The sequence below is a fragment of the Amblyomma americanum genome, chromosome 3 (genome assembly GCF_052857255.1).
Source record: "Amblyomma americanum isolate KBUSLIRL-KWMA chromosome 3, ASM5285725v1, whole genome shotgun sequence".
NCBI lineage: Eukaryota > Metazoa > Arthropoda > Arachnida > Ixodida > Ixodidae > Amblyomma > Amblyomma americanum.
Window position 1 is genome coordinate 202,188,583 of NC_135499.1, and position 22,656 is coordinate 202,211,238.

The 22,656-nt window shown below is 43.8% G+C and overlaps 1 long non-coding RNA gene and 1 pseudogene across 1 annotated transcript; one reads left to right on the forward strand and one right to left on the reverse strand.

The window, feature by feature from the left end:
- Positions 1 to 280: 280 nt before the first annotated feature.
- LOC144123586 (uncharacterized) lies at positions 281 to 21,801 on the reverse strand (annotated as a pseudogene).
- On the forward strand, positions 4,212 to 18,258 carry LOC144123585 (uncharacterized). The gene is made up of 8 exons (XR_013313117.1): positions 4,212 to 4,406; positions 4,814 to 4,884; positions 8,449 to 8,555; positions 8,685 to 8,859; positions 11,174 to 11,290; positions 11,532 to 11,687; positions 15,270 to 15,377; positions 18,051 to 18,258. It is a non-coding gene; the product is annotated as an uncharacterized LOC144123585 (long non-coding RNA).
- Positions 21,802 to 22,656: the final 855 nt, after the last annotated feature.

The following is a 22,656-nucleotide window of genomic DNA, read 5'->3' on the forward strand; positions in this document are numbered from 1 at the left end:
TAAGGTACCCTTTATTTAGACAAAAAAAATTCACTTCTTTTGAACAAAGCGTCCAAATCAGTATAAGCAACCGCTTACGAGGGCCTAGCCGGCGTGGAGTTCGTGGCATGCATATACGCTTAATAAAACACTGCCTTTTATTTCGCATTGCAGGCTTCTTACTAACTCTGCCAGTTATTAGGTATTGCCGAACATTACCCTGTGCAAGGAAAAGACCCATACCAATGCCGAAAATGTACGCGGGCGCACCGCCTCGGATGTTAGCGTGATATTACGATAACATGAATTATATCCATACTCGCCCCGCAAAGATCATGAAGACGCTTCACTGCATAAAAGTCAAAGCTCTTAGAAATTTATTGAACAATTCTGACAGAAGCACAAGTTCGGAAAGAACTGGTTAATATGAGAGAATAAAGTGAGGAAAAATGTGCATGGCAAAGTAAATTTCAGGTATCATGCAGTCGCTTCAAAACACGCGTGCTCACACAACTTTTGACAATTTTCGCAAGCCCTGGCTCTTTTTGTCCTTCTGGCTTTTCAACTGCCTGCAGTATTCACGCATACGCAAGCACACGTAATAGTGGATCAGTTTCGCAAGCAATGTGTCTTGTTTGTGAAGACTGCACAGAAATGTAAACTGGAACTTTTCCGGAACAGCATCGATTTTCCTATCGAACGCATGCCTGTCACTCGCATATTTTTCAAACTTTTCTTCACACTACACTGTAAAAAAATTCCGTACCTATAACGAACACTATGTACGTTTTAAATACAGAACCACTTCCGCTTTCAATGAAACGTAGGGAATGACCGTATATTCAGTCCAGTATTGAAGGAAACGTCCGTGTTCCTCTGTAGTCGTTGCAGGGAAAAATACTAAACATTCAATTTAAGGGATCAAAACTTAACACGACAGGACGGTTGACCCCATCGACAATGTGTTGCACCAACCGCACTAATAACTTGCTTAAAGGCAGCAAAAACAGAAGATGCTTATGATGTGACGCCACTTTTACACGATGAACTGCTGGCCCGCAGACTATAGGCATCACATGACGTCCGATTTTTTATTTGTCTGGTTTACTCTTAGCCAACAATGTCCGCAAACTAGCATGGCGAACGACCGTGAGCATGTCTAATGTGATTAACACAGTGAAGAGCCGAGGAAGTGTGATAACGCATTACGTTGCTTCAAGGTTGAGTGATTGGTACAAATTGTGAGCAACGTTAAATAACAAAGGCCTTAATTTGCTATAATGTTAAAAGCTGACTTGAAAAAATTTTTCGCTACATTGCTAGCCACATGATACAGTAACATTTAATAAAAATGTTACTGCAACATTTGCTTTCTGTGAGAAATGCTGCGTAATGAGGTCAACTGTTTGAAAACATTTAGACACAGACAATGGTTGGACAACTTCTCCAAAGTGAAACTGAACACCAGCTGAAAATACATTGCAAACATGATGAAAGTGCACAAGTTGAAAGCCGAATTTCCATCTGCCATTTGGTAAGGAAATAAACAACTGAGTAAACCAAAAGCATGGGCAAACAAATCTGTGAATGCAGTGCAATGTAGCAGTTACATCTTTGCTACACAACCATTAATCAAAAACACCAACTCCTTCATGGATAACAAAAGCACCGACACAACAACATATTGCTCAATGCAATGTTTAATTTAGTAGGTACCTATTGCCGCCCATTCATGCCTGCTCTTCCTGCAGATAAATGAAACGCCACCAAAAAGCAGCGAGCAGCCATAATTGCTGCAGTGACAAGGAGGATGTGCACCATCGATGCTGTTCCCCCATCCTGAGTAGGAAATAATAGCAGTTTTTTCTGGAAATACTCTGAAAGCACGAATTTTCTATTCATCGTTTACTTAGCTTGCACTGACACGACCCATTGTGTACTCGGTACCTTTGACAAACAAGGGGCCAGCCGATAGGCACACAAGACTGTAGAACCTTGCTAACTTGCAAAAAATCAATGCACAGAAAGAAAAAGCTGACAAAAAAATGAGGAATTCCTTATTTGCACTTTTTATACAATACCAAGAATGTGGCTAAGATATGGCATGCACATTGTTTTTTTCTGTTCACTTACAAACTTTCCAGCCTGTGCTAGCATATTACTGTGATGTAAATAATGAAGCATGCCAGCACTGTACAATATGCTTAACACTTATGAAATACTCCCCTTCAAGGCTACCGCGTGCCTCTTACATGCGGTAAAGTTTAAATCTGCCAAACTAGCTAGTCTGCAAGATGAGACGCCAAGCCTCTGACATCTGGCGATGTGTACCTCCCATTTAATTAGAGTGAGTGGAGATGCTCCTTTTTGATGGCATTTCAGTTGCTGGGTGTGGAAGGACCAGATATGAAGGGCAACAACTAGACACCAACTTTTTAAGCAACATCACAATAAGCAATGTGCCTTAGCTTTCCTTCTGTCCAAAAAGGAGTTTCATTTTCTATGTTCTGTGTTCACATAACTGCTTGCATGTGCACATTTTGGCTTGCTGGGAGGTGCTTTCCTCTGTTAAACTAGTTTTAACTCTGGCCTCAGTCTTCTGCGCCTTCTTAATTTTTTGCTAGCGTTCACCTTAAGTCGCGTACAAACTCACGCAGATCTCCACTTTTCTACGTTTCCAGCTGTCACATCTTCTCTGCCTTCGTCATGTCCACCACTGCATCCAATGCCTTCAAGTCTGCTGTGTATAATCATTTTAATTAATCTGCCTACACATGTATTTATGTTAGTCGCTCTCCTCTCTTCGATGCCAATTGGCCCTGAGAGTAAATAAGTGAAATGGTAGTCTAATCTAGGTCTGAGCAATCACGCATTATGTTGAGTTTATTTTACCACGTTGGCCAGTAGAGAGTGGAAGGAAAAAAAGCTGCTAAGTGGAGCTCGACATGCCTCTCGACCCCTGCACTGGAAAGCAGCAGACACCAAGGCATACATAATCACTAACGACAACAGAACATGACAAGTGTGAAGTAATTCAGTAACGTTCGTCGCATTAACCACAGTGCATACTCGCTGCTCAGTAATTTATTACCTCATTAGACATTCTTCAAAGAGAGTGTACAATTATGTGTTTTGTTTGAACATGGCACCACAGTACAATGACAATCATTAACCTTGTGCCAACACAACATAAAATAAACTTCTGCCCAGTAAATGCATTGCTTACAGTGCCACCACGGCACCTGTTTAGAAAATAAGCTCAAAATATTAGTGACATTAAATTTGAGCAGACGGTAATTTCCCCACCCCCTCCCTAAAAAAATGAAAAAGGGTGCTCTTCCGACGGTACGTTTGTACGCTGTAATATTTGCGAGTCCAACTACGTGTGAAATTCAGATATAAATAATTAACGCCAAAGCATTCGGTTGAATGCGAGGCGCCAGGGCGCGGGCAAACAGTAATCGTCTTCAGGTATCCACTGGTGCCACGCCCTGAGGGCCACTGCTCGGCGAATACCATTCATGGCCACGTTCACATCCAACAAGCTTGTCACAAACATCACACAGGTGATGATGCAGCCGCAGTTCATCATTGCTGTTGGCCAGTGCTGAATTTTTTGGCGTGGTAAACGGAATCATCCACCGAAACGCGCGTCTACTGTTACTCGCCAGATTCTTGCAGTCCCACGAGGGAGAGCAGCTTTTCCGTCGGCTTCAAGTCTCCTCTTTCGTGCAGGGCCACTGGCATTGTAACGCACATTCTGCATGATCGTTTTACTACGCACCGATGCCGCACGGGACAGCGAGCTGTTGTATGTACACTCTAATGCAGCGTTCCGGCCACACACATACACACACACATACTAAAGACACACAACGCGCAGGTCGCACGCAGCGAACACGGAAGAACAAAAACCCATTCCAAAGCGCCTGTTCATTCAACTCCACACTGCGCTAACTGCGCACATGTTTCCGACTGCGGGCTCGGCTAGCGCTTCGACTTCGCCATGGCTAGCCATGGCCAAGCTGCGCTGCCGCTGGTGGTAGTAACGTTCATGCAACGAAAAGAAAAAACAATATATCAAACGATTCAAGTTGTCAGCTAAAAAGCTACCGTAAAATTAAATACATCTTATATGTTTTTGCCGTTGTGCGCCTTTGCGACATCAGCGACGCCAGCTTGAGCGCGAATACGCGAATGGCGCTATGAATTTCCCGTGTAGCTCCGTAAATTGCAAATGGCGTGGCTGCGTCGCTAACTTTTAGACATGCTTGCGGAGGTAGTCGGTGCGAACAGTTCGAAGTTCAATCGACTGGAATTGCTCAAGGAAAGTCAGCGGCACTGCATTTTTATTATTTCTGTGCATTGCGAGTGACTTTGGCGGCAGCCACTCGGCAACGTCTCCGGTTTGGCGAACTTGTGAGAAGGTGAGCCTTTTGTTCTCAAATTTTGAAAGCGGTTTTTTGTTTGTATTGTAACCCTGCGTCTCGTCGCATGTTATGTTCACGATAACATCAGTACAACGTGCATGCGCTTTCTGTCTCTATTTAGAGTAATATTGGTCGATCAGCGTAAACTTTTGGATTCAATTAAGCACGAACTGCCTATGTTGGTACTGCGTGTCGAATGTGTTTTGAGACGATTCTGAGCGGGAGATGGTGTTCTGATAATTTGTGTACTACCAGATATAGTCTAGAGATTTTAAACCATTTATCACACTGAAACAAAGTTGGAAAACTGTTTTGTGTTCATGCATCTGCTGTCCTTAAACTTGACTTTTCGGCAATCATTCGCATGGCTCCTTTGGATCTGGAAAATTGACCACTGTTGCTAGGGGTGCCTGGTAGCAGAGCTCCTGGGGACGCCCAGTGGGTCATTTGTTTGTCCAAGTGCCCAGTACCAAAGGTACCATTCCTGACATTTTTTCCCAGTCCGTTAACCTCATATTCCTTGCAAAGATTACAGTATGTAATCAGGTAGTAAAAAAATTGGCAACTTCTGCATATTTCAGAACAGTTCAGAGAAGTGCACATGCAGCATCAGTATTCTCTCGGTAGAATTTCTGAGACCTGGATTCATTTCTTCTAGGACTGTGGCAAGCAGTAGGTCAACTGTACATAAATTTATTTTCCTCTGGTGCAAAGTAAAGAGTGCAAACGTCATAAGACAAGTCTGTAGTCTGTTTCATTCTCACTGCATTTGGCCAAAGCATAATATGAAATGCTGTATGTTTTATGCCCTAGTTTCCTTTACTTTGAGCAGTAGATATTGACAGTGAATAGCAAGGCAACTCCACTCGCTGACGGTTTTGCCTTCGGCAGCAAAACAGGGAATACCTTACCCCATGTGTTATCTCGACAAACTCAAAACTGCGATGGACAGCTGCGTCCACAGCTGCTATCACCTCCCAAGTGCATGCGCTCGTAAGACACATAATAACTCTGGATTGCCATTAACATAGCCTTGCTCATTGCAGTTGCCGATAAACACCTCATAAGTGGTACTATTATGCACTCTTTTCTTTGGCACTATGTATGAGCTTCTGTTCTCGCACTTTCTAGAAATAATGCATGCAGTTTTGAAGTGCGAAAAGGGAATTTACGTGTAACTATATTGTCATGTCAGTATGTTACAGCCAAATTGTACATTGATGTCAGTGCTGGTGGTTTCTTTTCATTATTTTAGGAGAATGTTATAATTTTACCTATAGCAAATAATAGCCCTCACTAATTAGCTGATTTTGTCATGTCCAGTATTTTGATATGCTAAGCCACCAAAGCATGATTCAGAATGTTGTCAGAACTAAAGGCACTGAGTCTTTCGTGTCAGTAAAAAATGTGCTTTATACCCCTGTCACATGGCATTCCTCGAAGGCCTTTCCAGCAAAGGCACCATTTTTCACCAAAGGAGCGAAAGCTTAAAGGAGCAGCGATGCAGCTACACGGTGCAGCCCAAAGGTGAAAGTCGTTCAGGCTTAGCACCCGCTGCTATACTCGAGGTGGCTGAAGTGAGTGTTCTAAAATTAAAGTGGTGTATTCTGTTCATTCGTTGAGCTTTGACAATTTTTTTATTCTGATTGCTTCCTTAAAAGTACTGCAACAGCTACTCTCATCAGCAGGAGCAGGTTTTGTACGTGTATTGCCTTGGCCACCATGGGCGCTCGGTGTTGCCGCAACACCTTCACTGTCTTGAAATTTCAACATAAAACATAAACACCCGTACAAAAACCAAAGCCAGACACACCTTTCGTATTTGAAAAAAATGTTTTCAAACATTATTAGCTTATCTATTTTTTTTATTGCTTTTACTTTTTGACTTTGGATGGTACTGCGATCACAGCTTCTCGAATGCCACGTCTTCGGGCTCCGAAGGTCTCGGTTGAGCGCCTTCGCCTCCAAAGCCCTTAGCGACAAAGGCGCAACATTTGTACCGGGTAGCTGCACTCCTTACGCCTTTGGATATGATTCTCAAAGGCCTTTGCGGTGCCCGTGTGACAGGGGTATTAGTGTGGTATGGCTGCTTGAACACCTGTCCCTGGTATCTCACAAACTGAATAAGGAAGGGAAAAGCCTCAGGGTGCTTGCCGACGTTTCGACAAGAGGACTTGTCTTTGTCTGGCAAAGTGTTCATCATTGGTGGGGTTTAAATAAGGTTTTCACTTCGAGGCGAAAGGCCTGTTGTGTGGGACGAGAGTGCGATATGGGAAGGGCGTTACGATGGGGAGCGAGAACCTTGACCAGGCATGATAGCTGCTAAAGAAGATTAACCGGTTGACCTGCAAAACTGTGAAAACAAAAAAGCCCAATTCAGTAGAAACGAATCTCGGGGTATGAAGTGTGGATAGTGGGCTTGAATGGCTTTATGTCCAGCCGCAACAGGTGGCTTGGTATAGCTGGCTGCCTTTTCCTGAAAAACTAGGATAAAGGAATTAAGCAGCATGGCAGAATAAAATACCGGGGGGGGGGGGGGGGGGGGCAAAATAATTTGAAGGAAAAAGAGAAAATGAGGGCAGGTTCGGAGAAAAGGCAAAAAGAAGGGGGAGGGGGAGGAGTATGGCAGCCAAGGTTCCGAGAAGTGATGTCAGGAGGTGCAGGGCGTAAGGTTAAAGTATAAGGATAAATTAAAGAAAGCAGGAAAGGAGGGGGAAATTATGGGTTGGGAAACCTCTTATCATGTGCAAGGCCTTTTCAAATAATTATGCCAATTCCGGAATGTACAGAGCTGGCCACATTTAGTGCAAACATGTGAGCGCATGGCCGCACTCTTTAGAGGTCCACTGTGTGCGGCGCAGCCACTCATCGCTGCAAAATGGCGCAAGAGGAGATGCACCTGGATGTGGTGCTTCGTGTCATGTTACACTTCGATGTGTGGCAATGTCAGACACAGTGGCCCAAAGAGCACAGACATGTGTTCGCGTGTTCGCACTAAGAGTGGACAACCCTGTACTTGATTCTAAGTTTCCTCTGTATATGTTGACCCCAGACGAAAACAAGTTGTCTTGTCGAAACGGCAAGCACCCTGAGATTTTTCCTTCCCTTGTTCACTTTTTGAGTGTCAAGAAACCATCTGCCTACTCTCTCTCTACCATGCACTCCACATCTTGTACGGTTATCTTTGTATGTATACACCAGTGAAAAATCATGAAGGAAATCAAGGGATTTGTATTTGTATTGCTTAACACTTACTTTAAAGCTATATCATGAGGGTATAGTTGAAAATGTGCTACGGGGGCTTGGTTGTGTGTCGTGACTGGTTTCTCTTTATCAGGGCTACTTGACAGCCACCATGAAACGCAGGCTTTTGAAGAGTCGTTCCTCAAATAAAAGAGCGTTTCCACTGTTACAATGGAAATGTTATTTGCTAAAAACTTCAATCATTGCAGTTCAGGGATTGATATTTTTCAAATAACTAACCTGAAGTTCGAAACCTGCAGAAGGAACTATGTAACTTCTTTCCTGCCTTAAAAACCCAGTACTTATTTGCCAGTTTCAGCAAGCAGAGGTCTGTTTCATGGCACAAACTTTCCTTTACCTTGCATGAAAATTGTGCAGTACAGGCCCACCATAAAACTAGGGGCATAGTATACTGCTTGTATGCAACTACTTTGGCATTAGAGCATGCATAGCATGGTCTTAAAGTTATTCTTTTCATTTGCAACTGGTTCCTAAAAGGCCTATTCAGGCAAAAGGCATTTAGCAAAATTATATTCCTCTGAATGCTTCTAAGGATAACTTTAGTTCATTCAGGAAAATATATATTGACAATATCTCTTAAAGGCATGATTGTCCATATTAGCTCTTGTTACCTCACAGTATTTAGTTTTGTGCCTCCAGCATCACTGACTTGCATCATATGTTAAATAGAGTAGTAAAAAGCTCTCTGTTAGTTTAAACCACAACTCATGATGGGGCTGTGCACTTTTTGTTGTGTTACATGAAATATACTTATGTATGAAACAATTTCTTTCAGCTGCACCTCACATGATTCAAATTCCACCAGAAGAAAGGCTGCAACACAACATTGCTCACTGCCTGTTGCTTTCCCAGCACATAACATGCCATAACAGCACATAGCAGGTAAGATGTGAACAAAAACAGTGCATGTATATGGTCCACACATGCATTTTGTGTACTACCAACACTATGATATGATTAACTATGTCATGTAAGAGAGAGCACACAAATCATTTTTTGTATATATTGCAGCATGGTTATTTCAAGTTTTAAACTGGCCATTGAAACGACCCATTGTATCACCGCTCCGGTGGCACTGGGGATCGAACTCCGCACCTCCTGCTTGCGAGGCAGATGCTCGGACCACTAGGCCACTCCTGCGGTCCCCCCACTGATGTTGCTTACACCAGGTGCTGTTAAAGCCCCGGTATGTATGTTAAATGCATTTTAGAAAGCCATTCACTTCCAAAGTACCATTTCATCTTTATAGCAAAACCACAGTTCGCCTAGCTAGACAAACCTGCTGCATACAAGCCAGCAGAAGGGTTGCACGTACATGCTTCGTTAGGAAAACAAAAATCAAGCAGAGCCTGCCCTTCATGGTGCATTATACCCTGATTTTGAGCAATGATCAAGATAGGCAGATGGTCATTTCATTGAAAACTTGCATGATACATTCGTAGAATCGAAAAGACAAGTACTATTGCAAAATCTTCAGTGTTTATTCTCAGAGAAAACATATCATGAAAAAAGTGTTGGATTAGTTATGGTGCACCTTGTATGGGGAAAGGGGCTCCCACTTTGTGAAAGGCTTAATTTTGGAATAACGACAACGTTTAGACTAGTTGGGTTACCATGTTTAGATAGTGGATGTGCTCAAAAAGACACTGGAAGTTAGCGCACTGTGTGGAAATCTCTTTCTGTATCCTTGTCTTTTTGAGCGCTTTCACGATCTAAACTTAATTTTGCAAGAGAGCAAGGAAAACGAATATTTAAATTCTGATAATTAAGGATAAAAGATCATGTTTCATTGTGTTGCTTAAAGTGTACATTGTATCTCTATTGCTGTATTGCAGCACTTCTGTCGTGGCCTTGCATTGCAGCCTCTTGACTTTTGTTTATATAATAGGCAGTCCTTTTTTTCATTCGATTGCAACACTTTAGGAGTTACTACAGAGTTGCGTGGTAGCGAACTCTCAGATTAACGGTTTGCATTATTACGCCAGCATAACTTGCTAAGTGTTTCACTGCAGTCTTGTTACTAGAACAGCCTCTTGAAAGTATTCAGCCTGGTGGTCATTGAGGGTTACTGTTCACATATCAAAATGCCGGATCAGCTGTATACTCTTTACAGCTACCAGAACTATGGTACATTTCATGACATGCTGGCTGAAGAGTGCTGGAGCACCAGACTGGGGATTTGGATGAAACAATTTTCAAATGTGTGCTCGGTATCACGCTGTTTTGTTCCAGTTGTGGAGAGGTTTTCTTTTCATATTTGTTCTGTCAAACATTTAAATTTTGGGCAATATGTTGTTGCCTTTATCTTGTGTTCTCTTTGTTGTTGAGGTTTAGTATTTTTGGCACAAGCACTCCACTCTATTACTTATCAGTATAATTTAAAATTTGTAGGGCACGTCATGAAGAATAAAACTTCTACTTGAATAATCTGCATGTGTTTATGTTCTCATTGTTGATATAAAAACTTAGTTGAGACAGCTTGCATTTTAGCTCTGGCTAGAATTTTTAGGAGAGCCTCAGTAACATAATCACATGACCAACACAAACTCGGTATTATTGTTTGTGCAATGAAAAACAGTTTTAAAATAGTTATTAAGAGCTGTCAGTGTAGGACTGGCCTAAATTTTTTGTGCTCTATGTAGCTCTTCTCTGAGGCAGGATTAATTCATCTGCACCTGCAGCCTGATACCGCCAAGATACCAATTCTTGGGTGAACTTATGATTTTTTTTCACTGAGCAAACTTGCACCATCTTGAAGCATGGAACTTGAGCTGATTCTTAACAGCTCTAGTGTAGCGAATTTCATTATCCTCATTGCTTAGTTTACATTCACCTCAGGACAATGGCCTTTTCCAGTTTAATTATCTGTGTCTTGCACCAGCTACATGCCCCACTGTCAGAAATCACCTAATCTTATCTAGTGAGCTTATCAGCTATCTCCTGCTATATTTTCCTTTAGGGTAAAATTCATTTTGTTGCGATACAATGCACAAGCTGTTTCCTGGCGTGGTGCTCAGCTTATCAGGAATGAAATGCTTGGGAAATGGGTCTCGTGATTTCACCTTCAGTAGACGAAATTAACTTGTGCTAAGGCACTCTTTGGCCACAGATGCCCTTGTGCCATTAAAATCCATCAAATTCATTCTGTTGCCCTAAGATACCATTGGTGATTCATTCTCTGCATTGTATGCCCTGGCCAGATCCATTTTCTTCTTTTAATTTCTGCCAGAATATTAACAACTTCCTTGTTCATCCCTGTTATGGTTTCACTCGGTCAGTTGTTCTATTAATAACTATAATCACTTTATTGAAAACATATTTTGGGCTAAATGGCATCAAGTTTGCCACTCTGCACAATGATATATATGTTTGGTCTTGTATGTCTTTACTTGTGTGGTAATGTTTATTTTGTGCTCACTGTCTAAACAACCTTATTTGCCTATGATATCCTAAGCCCTTCTATACCTATTTTCCTTCCCCTTGGCTCTTTCTCTTTTCAGTCATTCCTCCTCTTTCCTTTACACCGGCCATTGGTCACAAGGCTGCTGTGGGAACGACAGTCAGCACTGGGCCCTTTTTTGTTCATGGAACCTGCACTGCTACTATTAACACTAATAGTACGTTATCAGTATTTTTTGGTACTGCATTTATTGTTATTTATGAAGTAGTTGGCTAAGGCAATGGTAGCAGTGTTGGATATTGCAATATATTATGCATATATCTCACTTGCAATATATCAGTGTGTTCACTATTACACTACCCTCTATTTCTTTCAGTTCAGTTATTTGGCTATAGATATATTGTGCTGCTTTCCTAGTTTAGTCCACTCAAACTAAAACTTTGCTCTTTGTGTCACAGGTAGAATCTACAATGATTGCTGCTCTGTGTCTTGTAAGCAGGAGGCAGTGTTCAATGGAGCCATGAACTTTCCTTGGAATTGAAAAGCCTTTGCCGTATTATGCGCTGAACCACGAGTGTGAAGAGGAAAATGTCACGCCTTGGATTTCTGCAGAGGTGAGCCATTGCGGTGAATCCACCAGCGCGAAAGACAGGGATGAGAAAGGAGACAAGACAGGTGCTGACTCGCGACTAAAGTTTATTGGCGTGAACAGGAAATATATAAACAGCCAAGCAATACCATAAACCATGCAGTTACAGATAAGCATACAGGACAACATAAGTCAAAAATCGCCCTCAACATTTCCCTGATCGAGGTAGTCCAACTCATTGTGTGTTAACACGATAGACAAAACACACATTCTTCACGGAGTCATAAGATGTCTCTAGCCTTGATAATCTCCCATTTAATCTCTCTGAATTTACTGCCAAAAGGAAAGGGTAGCAGACTTCACATCCCGTGCAGTGTACAGCAGAGTTACCCCAACCACCTAGACAAGCCCCTACCCTCTTGTGTTCCTGTAGTCTTACATTCATACACCTTCCAGTTGCACCTACGTAAACCAGACTACAAGATAATAATATTTGATACCACATTCATTTTACAAGGTGCATATACATTTCACTCTACACGTGTACTTGTGCGACAATTTATGTACATACGGTAACACAACTGGTCTTTTGGCATCTCGCTGGCTGGCCCCAGCCTGATTGTGCCGGTCACCGCAAAACTGTCTCAGCTTCTTTAACAATTTATCATATGCTCTTGCAGCAACAAGGTTTGGAAATCCTGCGTTCGTTAACCTTAAATCCTGCTCTTGGAAACTAGTCGTCATGCTGTGAAAGCATAATTTCATCAATTCTGAGCCCGCGCTAGAAAGTGAAATGCTATCTTTCACTAGCTTGGAATGGTCGACATGTAGCCGGGTAGCAGCTTAACACTCGCCAGCACACATGAAGTGTGCTGAACATCAAGGTAAGGTCCAGAAACCACAGCTCTTTTTCTGGGACATTTGCTCCAAGGTGAACCTGAGATAAAGGCCTTGCTCCTTAAACAACTTGAGAAGATGTACAGGTCCCGAACTATCACAACCTTTATAAAAGACCAGAAAATCATCGACATAGCAAAATTTTTTCCCCCTGCCCATGCACATTCTGGACAATTATTCTATCCACCCTACTCAAGAAAATATTGCTTAGCACAAGGTCAACCTTCGAACCACTACATATTCGAGATTTTAGAACACATACCGCACTGCGCTACTCTACAAACATGCTCTTCAAATAAATGCTATTCAATAACATGCTCTTCAGATAAATTTCAGAAAAGGATTCATGCAAAATTATCTCTGGTTATTTGCAAAAGCATCTGTCTACTTCGCATCTTGAAGATCCATTTCTTGTACTCAATTCGCAGTGTGGTTGAGTATCTTAAGAATGACAATCCAGCGGATTGTCTTGTGATTAGTGTCGATGTAGAACTATTTTATTCTATCCCGTATGAAGATCTTGTGAAAAGCTTATGAATGTGTACATCGGAGCACAACGATGAGCTCGTGTTTAGGAACGGGTGTGTAACATAAGTCTTTTTTGGCACTTGCCTCTTTTTATTTGAAGTGAAGAGCATGTTTGTGAAGTATGGCAGTGCGGCATATGTTCAAAAGTCTGCTAAATGTATCGATTCGAAGGTTGCCCCTGTGCTAAGCAATATTCTCTTAAGCAGGGTGGAAGGAATGATTGCCAAGAAATTGCATGGGCTGGGGGAAATCTTTCACTACGTCTATGATTTTCTGGTCTTTTACAAAGGTTGTGATAGTGTGGGACCTGTACATATTATGAACTTGTTTAAGGAGCAAGGCCTTTGTCTTAAGTTTACCTTGGAGAAAATGTCCCAACAAAAAGAGCTGCGGTTTCTGAACCTTACCTTGATGTTCTGCACACGCCATGTGTGCTAGCGATATTCACCCAGGAGTGTTAAGCAGCTACTTGACTGTTGGTCGAACGATTCTAAGCTAGTGAAAGATAGCATTGCGTCGTCAAGTCTAGGCTCGGTATTGGTGAAGCCATGCTTTTACAGCGTGACAACTGGTTTCCAAGAGAAGATTTTAAGGCTAATGAAAGCATGATTTCCCAACCATGCTATTGCAGAAGCGTGCGATGAATTGTTAAAGCTGTGCATATAAGATTGGGCAAGTTGGTCTGACATGCTAAAGATAGGAATGGCACAGCATCAAGTAACGAGGACAACAGGAGAGCACACCCACGCACAAGTGCCATCCTTGGAGCGGATGCAGAATCTAAGAGCGTGTACTTGACATTCAGCGTTGGCAGCCAAGGATCGGGCTCGTTCAATCTTTAGCGTTCAAATCCGTGTTTCCTCGTTTCCTTGACTGTCAACGCTGAATGTCAAGCACGCGCTCTTGGATTTTGTATCTGCTCCAGGGTTGGCACTTGTGCGTAGGTGTGCTGTCCTGCTTTCCTCGTTACTTGATGCTGTGCCATTCTTCCCTTTAGCATGTTAAAAGCTGAAACCCCTTCGCAGGGACTGGCATGATCAGGCTGAGGCCAGCCAGTGAGATGCCAAAAGACTGACTGTGTTACTGTACATACATAGATTGTTGCAAAATTTGAAAACTGTGGCCAGAAGGTATGACGTAAAAATAGTGTGTTCGGCCCCTATTAAGTTGTCTACAATCTGTAAAATTGTTAATAATTTTGTGAATTTCGTTAGGGAAAAGCACATGTGTCGAGTGAAACGTGGCAGCATATATGTGCCTTGCAACCATTGCATGCATTGCATACCATTATCATGTGGTTGGGTTTATGTTGGTGAAACTGGAATGTGTATCAATGTAAGACTACAGGAGCATGAGAGGTATTTGGATATTGGTAGGGGTTGTAACTTATCTGCATATTACAAGGGATGTGAAGGCTGCTAGCCATTCCTTTCGGCAACACGCATTTTGGCACTACGTTCACAGCAGATTAACCAGAAAATTATCGAGGCTAGACACATCTTATGACTCTGTGACGAATGTGTGAGTGTGCTGCCCATAGCGTTAACATGCAGCGGGTTGGACTGTCTAGATGAGAGGAATGTTAAGGTCAATCTTTTGCTTATGTTGTGATGTAGCTTATGTGTAATTGTGTAGCTTGTGGCATGTGGCTTTTCTGCATACTCTCTGTTCACTTCAATAAACTTCAGTTGCGAGTCAGTGCCTGTTTTGTTTCTTTTCTCGTCCCTGTCTCGTGCTGATAGATTCAAGTACTTGTAGAGTAGATTCACTGAATTGTGTACTTGCAGAGGCTTGTGAAAAAAACGAGAGGAATTTTCTTTCCTTTATGCGGAATGAAAGGTTGAAATTTTTTTACTTAAATGTTTGCAGCATTAAATTCTATTCGGAAAGGTAAAACCCACTTTATTGTACATTTTGTGTGCAATGGTGCCGGTGGCTGCATGCAACTGAAAACATTCGTCCAGGTTATCTAGCTAGCGTCCTTCTTCCTTGTGCCACATTTTCTGAAATAATATTTTGTCAGATTTATTTCAATCAGAATTTCTAAGAAAATATTGGTGATCACATAATTTGATGATCACATATGACATAATTCAAAGCGTGATCACTGGTATTTTTTAGTCTGGGGCAGTACAATGATATATGACCAGTCTAACATAAACAAAACTACTTTTTATTTAAGGAAAATTTTGCTACCGAAGTGCTGGAGTGACATGCCATTATGAAGACGTGGACAGTGTGCTGTATTCATGATGGCACGAGAACTTGCGTACAGTGCTTCAGGCAACTGGTGAGTACCTTGGTGCTGTGCTTCTGCTAATGTAGCCAAATTATGTTTTTAATCTAAGAGTGTATCTGAAAACTTTAGCAAAAATTGAGTAGTATTTAGATATTCTTGCACCAGATACCACTGTGAGAATTAGTTATTAATGATTTGTCTCACATGTACCCTTGTCTGCTGAATATAGTAAGCATGGCTTTCGAGCTGAGTGCCTCCGACGTATGAAAAAAAATGGCCACTGGGCTGCTCCACGACACGTGGAGCAGCCCAGTGTAGCACATTCAGGCTTCATGGAGTGGAGAATGAAGGCAGTAAATAATTTAAGAGTAGAAAACGCAGCACAAACCACAGGACCAGGAAACTGACAGAACACACCGACCCTGATGACACTGCATGAAGGGTGTTATAAAGTTGCCTGTCATGTAGTGCAAGATGGAGGTCGCACAGGATGGGTGTTAAATATGAGTTGATGCACACACCTGTCATTACTTAGTACTCACTGTAGAACACGAGCAAGAAGCAAAGGTAACAGCTGAGCATGGCCACTCTTGTGCTTTCCTCCGCAAGCAATCTGGAATTGCACTTAGAAATCTTTTATGCTTTCTCTTGACATATACATCATTGCTGCATGTGGCGAGGAAAAGTACATACCCTTGATGTCAAGTGACAGTGAACTCACAGGGCTGGTAACAGCTCACTGAGGTGTTGTGATATATCTACAGGGCACCTCATGAGAACAAAGAGCCCTTGAAGGAATTCTCTCAAAGTTTGTTGCCGCATGGACCTCTTCGTAATCAATGACTCTAAAAGGCAAGCCTTCCTTTAGTGTCACAAAAAAAGGCCTAGGACATGGGTCTTTTTGCTTCTCCATTAGTGCCAAAATGTTTGCTAGCGAGATCTTTCGCAGATACCGTAAAAACCGGAATATAGGTCGAACTTTTTTTCAAAAAATCATGGTGAAAAGTCGATCCCCGTCTTATATACCGGTCATTGGCGGAAAAAATACGGAAGTCTTGCAACAATGGGTGGATGAAGTCAGCAGCCTCCATCGCCATCAGCAGCAGTGCCGCCATTTTGCGTTTCAGTAGATGCAAAGCGGAAGCTAACGGCAATTTACCGTCGCCTTCAAGAAAAACACGATTGAGTACGAGGAAGCTCACGGGAACCTGGCGGCACAGCGCGAATTTGGAGTATCCGAAAATAGAATTCAGTACTGGCGGAGGCAGAAGCTGCGTATTACAACTTGCAGCAACCAGAAGAAAACATCATTTCGTGGGCAGACCGTAGTGTGTCGAGAATAGGAAGGAACCGTTGCGCTGCGAGCAAGATCGCTGCCTGTGACTGCCAAATGCATCCGCGTGAAAGCGGCAGAGATCGCGCGTGCCTCTAGACTCACGAGGGCGCAATTCAAAGGCTCGCCATCCTGGTTGCGGCGATTCATGAAGAGGAGGGCTTTGCTCTACGGCGCCGTACTTGCCTGTGCCAGAAACAAACACGCGGGCCGATTAGTGCGCGATATTGTTAAAAAATTTGCCGGGTGTACATACAAGCAGCATTTAAATGAAATTAAATACTGTCACCATTGTGCAACCTCTCGAGTCGTATTTGTTTCAAAGTAAGGATGTCTTTCGGTACTTTTCCCATTGAAAAAGATCTTTTTCATTTTTTGATTTGGTTAGTTAGGGGGTCGACCTATATTCCGGTCCGACCTATAGTCCAGTTTTTACGGTATATAATTATTTCACAAAATGTCAAGAAGGAGACTGAAGCTGCACCAAGCAGTACCAGTAAAAAAACTTATCACAGCTGTTCAAAAAGCAGAAAGACTCATGCCTTCATCCTTCTTTTGCATCAGACACATGAGGACACTTCGTCTTTCTGGGTCATCATTTTGAAAAGGTTCACATTGCAACGGCCTTTGGTTAAATTTCTGCCAAGAGCCCTTTTTTGAAACTTGAGCATCCGTTTCTTGTGAGGCACACTGCAGAGATATTGGAATGCCTAGTGAGCTGCTTCCGGTACGTGTGACTGCATTTTCACTGACATCAGATATTAGTACATTTTCTTGCACATGCTGAGATAATGGAAGCTATGAGTGAAAACATGCGGTTTTGGGGAAGTGTGCTTCCTGGGGCCGTATTCCAAGTTTGTGTCATAATAAAAAGCGTCATAATCTGCCGCAACGGGCATGCCCGGGAACTGGATATAAACTGAGTGCGGGACTTTCGCTTCGTCTTGTCTTGCCTATAACAAATTGGATGAACGATAAATTCGGCAAGCGTCTCCCACCTTTTTCAGATGTTACCAATGTTCCTTGCTCGCTAAGTTGTGCATTTAGTACTATGTACAGAAAGGCACCTGCATTGAATTGCATCTGGCCCCCATCCTGAGCTACTTTCTATTTGCACAAAATGATAAGCAACTGTAAAGACTTTCATGCGCACAGTGCCGCCCGGGAAAATGCATTTTGTCTGCTTCTTTCTGGACCTGTGGTTTTTACTGTTTACTGTTATGAGAAATGAATTTTGGGCAATAAATTATAACGGGTTGGTTCTCGGTGAATGGCTTTTGAAAGCTTCTACGAAAGCAGATTGTTCAATAGCGGATGGTTGAAATGTATTTGTGAAATTTATATTTGGTGTTGTGTGACCACTAAATGAGGATTTTTTTTATGCTTTTCAGATGGATCCGACAGCAATGTGCAGATGTACAATGTGTGTAGTTTGCCATGAAAATAAAACGTATGTACTTGTACTCACCCAAACACTTACCACTCTTTCATTCTAAGCTGCATTCTTTGTACGTATGCACTACATAATATGCGTAAAGGAAAGCCTTGTACATAATACTTATTTCTTCAGCACCTGGACGGCTATATCTGCAGTGAACATTGCGGGCAGAAGCTATACGAAGACGCATGTTCATGTACTACAGAAAGTACATAATTACAATACAGATAATTTCCGCTCTAGATGAAATGACATCCGAGTGAACGGAGGACGTATGCATACACATTGCGGAAACTTCAATAAGAACAAAACAAGCATTCGTTGTGAAAAAACGATTTCGGTCTCGTGCATAGCATGGCGTAACTTTCCGTTACCAAGAATGTGACAGTCGTCATACGGAGTCTCTGTTTCTGACATTTAGCCCGTACCTCATGTTGCGGAAAACCCTCCGGCAACGCATTACCAGCGGGTTTCTCTGTACTGCGGAGCATTTTTTTTTACAGTGTATCTGAAAATTTCAAAAAGATGCATGTTCGGGTGCGTCAGCCTGCCCGTCGTTTTTAAATTCATCAGGTCGGCTTCAGGCGCGTTTGCGATCCCTTTTGTTCCCTCAAGCGCCTCCTAGCAAATCGTACAGGAGGCCTCATTTGCAAGTTTTCTTGAGACAAAGCCAGTGAGTTAGTATACAATGCAGTCTACAACGTCTGCGTCGCAGTCGTTTAGCTCAAATATGTCATCACATTCCCAGCTTCCCTATTTGATCAGCCCATCAAGCTTCTGCTTCTATTCCTGCAGTTTATTTGGGCGCTGCATATCTGAACTCTGATAAACCTACCTTAAATCCGCCAGAGTAACAACGGCAGCCTGACTGTTATCAGGCGCTGCACAGTTTCCAAACTGTGAAGGTTTTAACAAAGAATACATGCTTAGCATCCAGTATAACTGCAAGAATGTGGGAAAGGCCGGATGTTCATTTTGACCTCCCGCCTGTCTGGTAATTCCCAAGAAGCATCCTAAGGGGTCCTGGTTCATTTTGGACGACAACACGTACTTGAAACCGCAGTCTTTTAGAAGGTAGGTGGAAAGTTGTTGGACAGATTTCAGCGTAACGCGCAAACCTTCTGCAGTAGACAGGGTCAAAAAGAGGTCCTTTGGAATGTCACCGTTTGCAACCTGTTGTTCCCATGTGTTGACTATTCAGATGCACTTTGGAGAGTAGTGAAATCTCTGCTTCCTAATCGGATGCCCTCTGCAGGGTACCGGCGGTTTAGAGCGTCGAACAGGTCGTTCAAAGAAAGTGTAAATTTAGCTGTCGGTTCCACATCAGTCAACCTTGGCGCACCTCTGCGTGCATAAAACATGATTCCTTTGGCAACAGAATTGCTGCAAAGTTGTGTGGCCAGCTTTACTCTAATCTTCAGCATGTTCGTCTATGGTTTATGGTGGTTTAACGTCCCAAAGCGACTCAGGCTATGAGGGACGCCGTAGTGGAGGGCTCCGGAGATTTAGACCACCTGGGGTTCTTTAACGTGCACTGACATCGCACAGCACACGGGCCTCTAGAATTTCGCCTCCATCGAAATTCGACCGCCGCGGCCGGGATCGAACCTGCGTCTTTCGGGCCAGCAGCCGATCACCATAACCACTTAGCCACCGCGGCGGCTCAGCATGTTCGATGGGTTTACATGATTATGAGTAAGTTTGGGGCAGACTCGAAGCGCACCGGTGTCCTTGCTGTCGGCAACAAAAACAGCGTCGTAGCACGACCATCTAATAAAGTGGCCATCTTTTTTTTAGAACTTTCTTGTCGTGCACTTAAAGAGATGAAGTGCGTCGGAAAAAACGTATACCTTTCTTGAAGTGTCCGTTGGGTGTTCAAAGCAGTTAACCACTTGTCCGAATATGCCACTGATGCCGAGCTGTTTCCACATCGCGCGGTTTGTGGAAGCGCCGTCGCACACAACTCCGTCGACGAACAAGCCGGCTTTCTCTAAATGTACAATACACTGAATCAAGAGCTGAGCAAGGACCGTTCCCTTTGTTGACCCTTTCCGTGCAAACACAGCCACCGGCTGTAAATAATTTAGAAAAAGCAAAAACAAGACCATGATCCACCAGCTCACTGCTTTGATTTGCTCTCTCCCCATGTTCGACGAGACCAGCGTAGGTCATCGTTTTTGAGTTTACAGCCAATTCTTTCCTCTCTTGAATTTCATCCATTATCAGCAGTCCTCGGCGATGAAAAGGAGTTTTATTGGAGACTTTCAGCTCCAATTAAGGCTTGAAAGAAGTTTTCATCGAAACCACTTTTCAAGCCCACCATGCTTATGTACTTCCTTACAGTACTAACACATGGCAAAGGCAAAATGTCGTTGCTTCGCAAAAATGAGTACGTATTAGGACTGCGGATGTGTAGAAGGAGACACAAGAGAATCCAGTCATCTGTGTATCGCCGGTTTCTTTATGTTGTGCTCTTGGCAGCTGAAATGCATTCCTTTAACAAAAGCAACTGCGCTGGTGGCATATCCAGTGCCTGGAGTTTATATTTGACGTCTTCCTCCTGCAATTTTGTTAGCTCTGTCCTGGTGTCCTTTATCTGCTTGATCAACAGTTTGTTGCGCTTAATAAGTCGCGCTCGTGACTGCTGGAGCACTGATTTTGCCCGGCGCAAAGCTTTGAGCTTTTCCTACTGGGAAGGCTGCACGGAAAGGATTTATCTGTTTCCATGGTCGCTCCTCTTTCGCTCTCGCAGCTTGGCGGTCGGCGTGCAACCTCAAGGTGTCAGCGAGACCGCTGCAGTGATGACATGGCTCCTCCATTCAATAGTAGTAGGCACTTGTTGTGTCTCCAGCTCTTCTGGGAGTCTACCGAAGCACACTCCGGATGCACACTCGGGAAGTCCTTTAAACTCGGCCCTCCCCGGCACACGTTAAGGCTCTCAATGGTTTTGAGCATGACTTCGATATCAGATGGCGACGTGGCAAACGAACTTACACCAACAGCAGCACAATCAGTTGGCCTGCCAAAGACATGCACCTCAACTGTGAGGTCACTCTTCACATGCAAGGTCTTTCTATTGAAAATTACCGACGAACCGTCCCTTTGCCTGTGTATTACCTGCGCGTCAATAAACACAATGTCTCTCACCCCTTCAACGTCGGTGCGATGTGCTGCCCATGAACGCTGAGGTACGCAAATGCTGCCCGCTTCGTTGAAGGTTGTTTCAAACGGCGAGGCCTCGCAGGACTTCGCAATGCAGTCGCTTTCAGCGGAAGGGGCCACAGGTTGAGTCGTGTCGGCGAGCAGTCTTGATCCGACTACGCTGCTGCTCTTTTGAGTGGCTGAAGAAGTAGCCGCGCGACCATATAGTCGCTTCGCTGTCTTGCGAGGGCTCTTGATCCGTTTTTAAAGGTAGCCTGGCGCCCCTTCGAAGATAGATGGAATGGCGTCTTTTGTAAGGCCCGCTCTTCTCTTGCCGGACAATAGCACGTGGCCATCAACTTCCGTTGACCACGTCTTCAAGATGAAGTGGGGAGCGAAATGCAAACACGATCTGTTCTTCGTAGTACACGGTCCATGCGAGGTATTGCTCGCCGCCACGCTTCGAGCCTTGCGTCATCCTGGGGCGGCTTGAGAAGAGAGTACTTCTTCTCTTGACACGATTTGTAGCCGCTGCCACAAAATGGCACGAAGCACTTCACCATCGCACTGCCGCATGGAATAAGTGGATCTGAGAGTTAGATTTTACTAAACGCGCTCGTGAAAGAGCAAGCCGAGGCAGACGAAAATAGTCGAACGGCGCGAAGCGCGAAAGCCGGAGACCCGAAAAATAAAGCCCCTTCAAATTATCAAGGGGCTTTACCGGAGAACAGTCGGTAGCGCCCTCTGTTCACCGCCGTGTAAGCAGAATGCCCCGACCTCCTTTCTGCGTAGCGGCTCGCCCGTGCCGTTCCCTCACCTAACGTATACCCTTACACCGTGGTTCAGCCCGAGCCTCCAGGATGACGCACTCCCCTGGTCTTTGTGGAAGGAGTGCTGCTGTCAAGGCACGCCAGCCTCCCCCCCCCCCCACCCCCCCCCCCCCCCCACCCCTTGCCCCGTTGGCGTAGCTCCCGTAGCTGCATGCCGGTCGGCTCAAATCCGGAGAGCGCGCAAAGCACATAACTCATGTTCAAACGCGGTAGCTTTGTTTGTTGCCGCAAACAAAAAAAATCAGGGGGGCCACTTTGTTGACCTAAAGTCCGGTGAGGCGAAAACCTTTAGCTCCGTGTTGATGCTTGTGTTCCTGATGTGGGGCTAAGATGTTAATTAAGTACACAATTGTTTGTGAATCTAAAATGCTGGAGACACGTACTGGAGAGCGTTTTGGAGGCATCCGTCTGATTCGACGCCTTTCCGCAAACACTGTCCAGCGTCCTAGGCAAGGAGAACTACATATGCGTTGGCAGGAAGTAGCGTAGTCGTTAGCACGCTCCGCTGCGGAACGGAAAGATTGTGGTTCGAATCGAATCGTGCACAAAGATTTTTTTTTTCTTATCGGGTTGAAGAGCGTCAGGGAG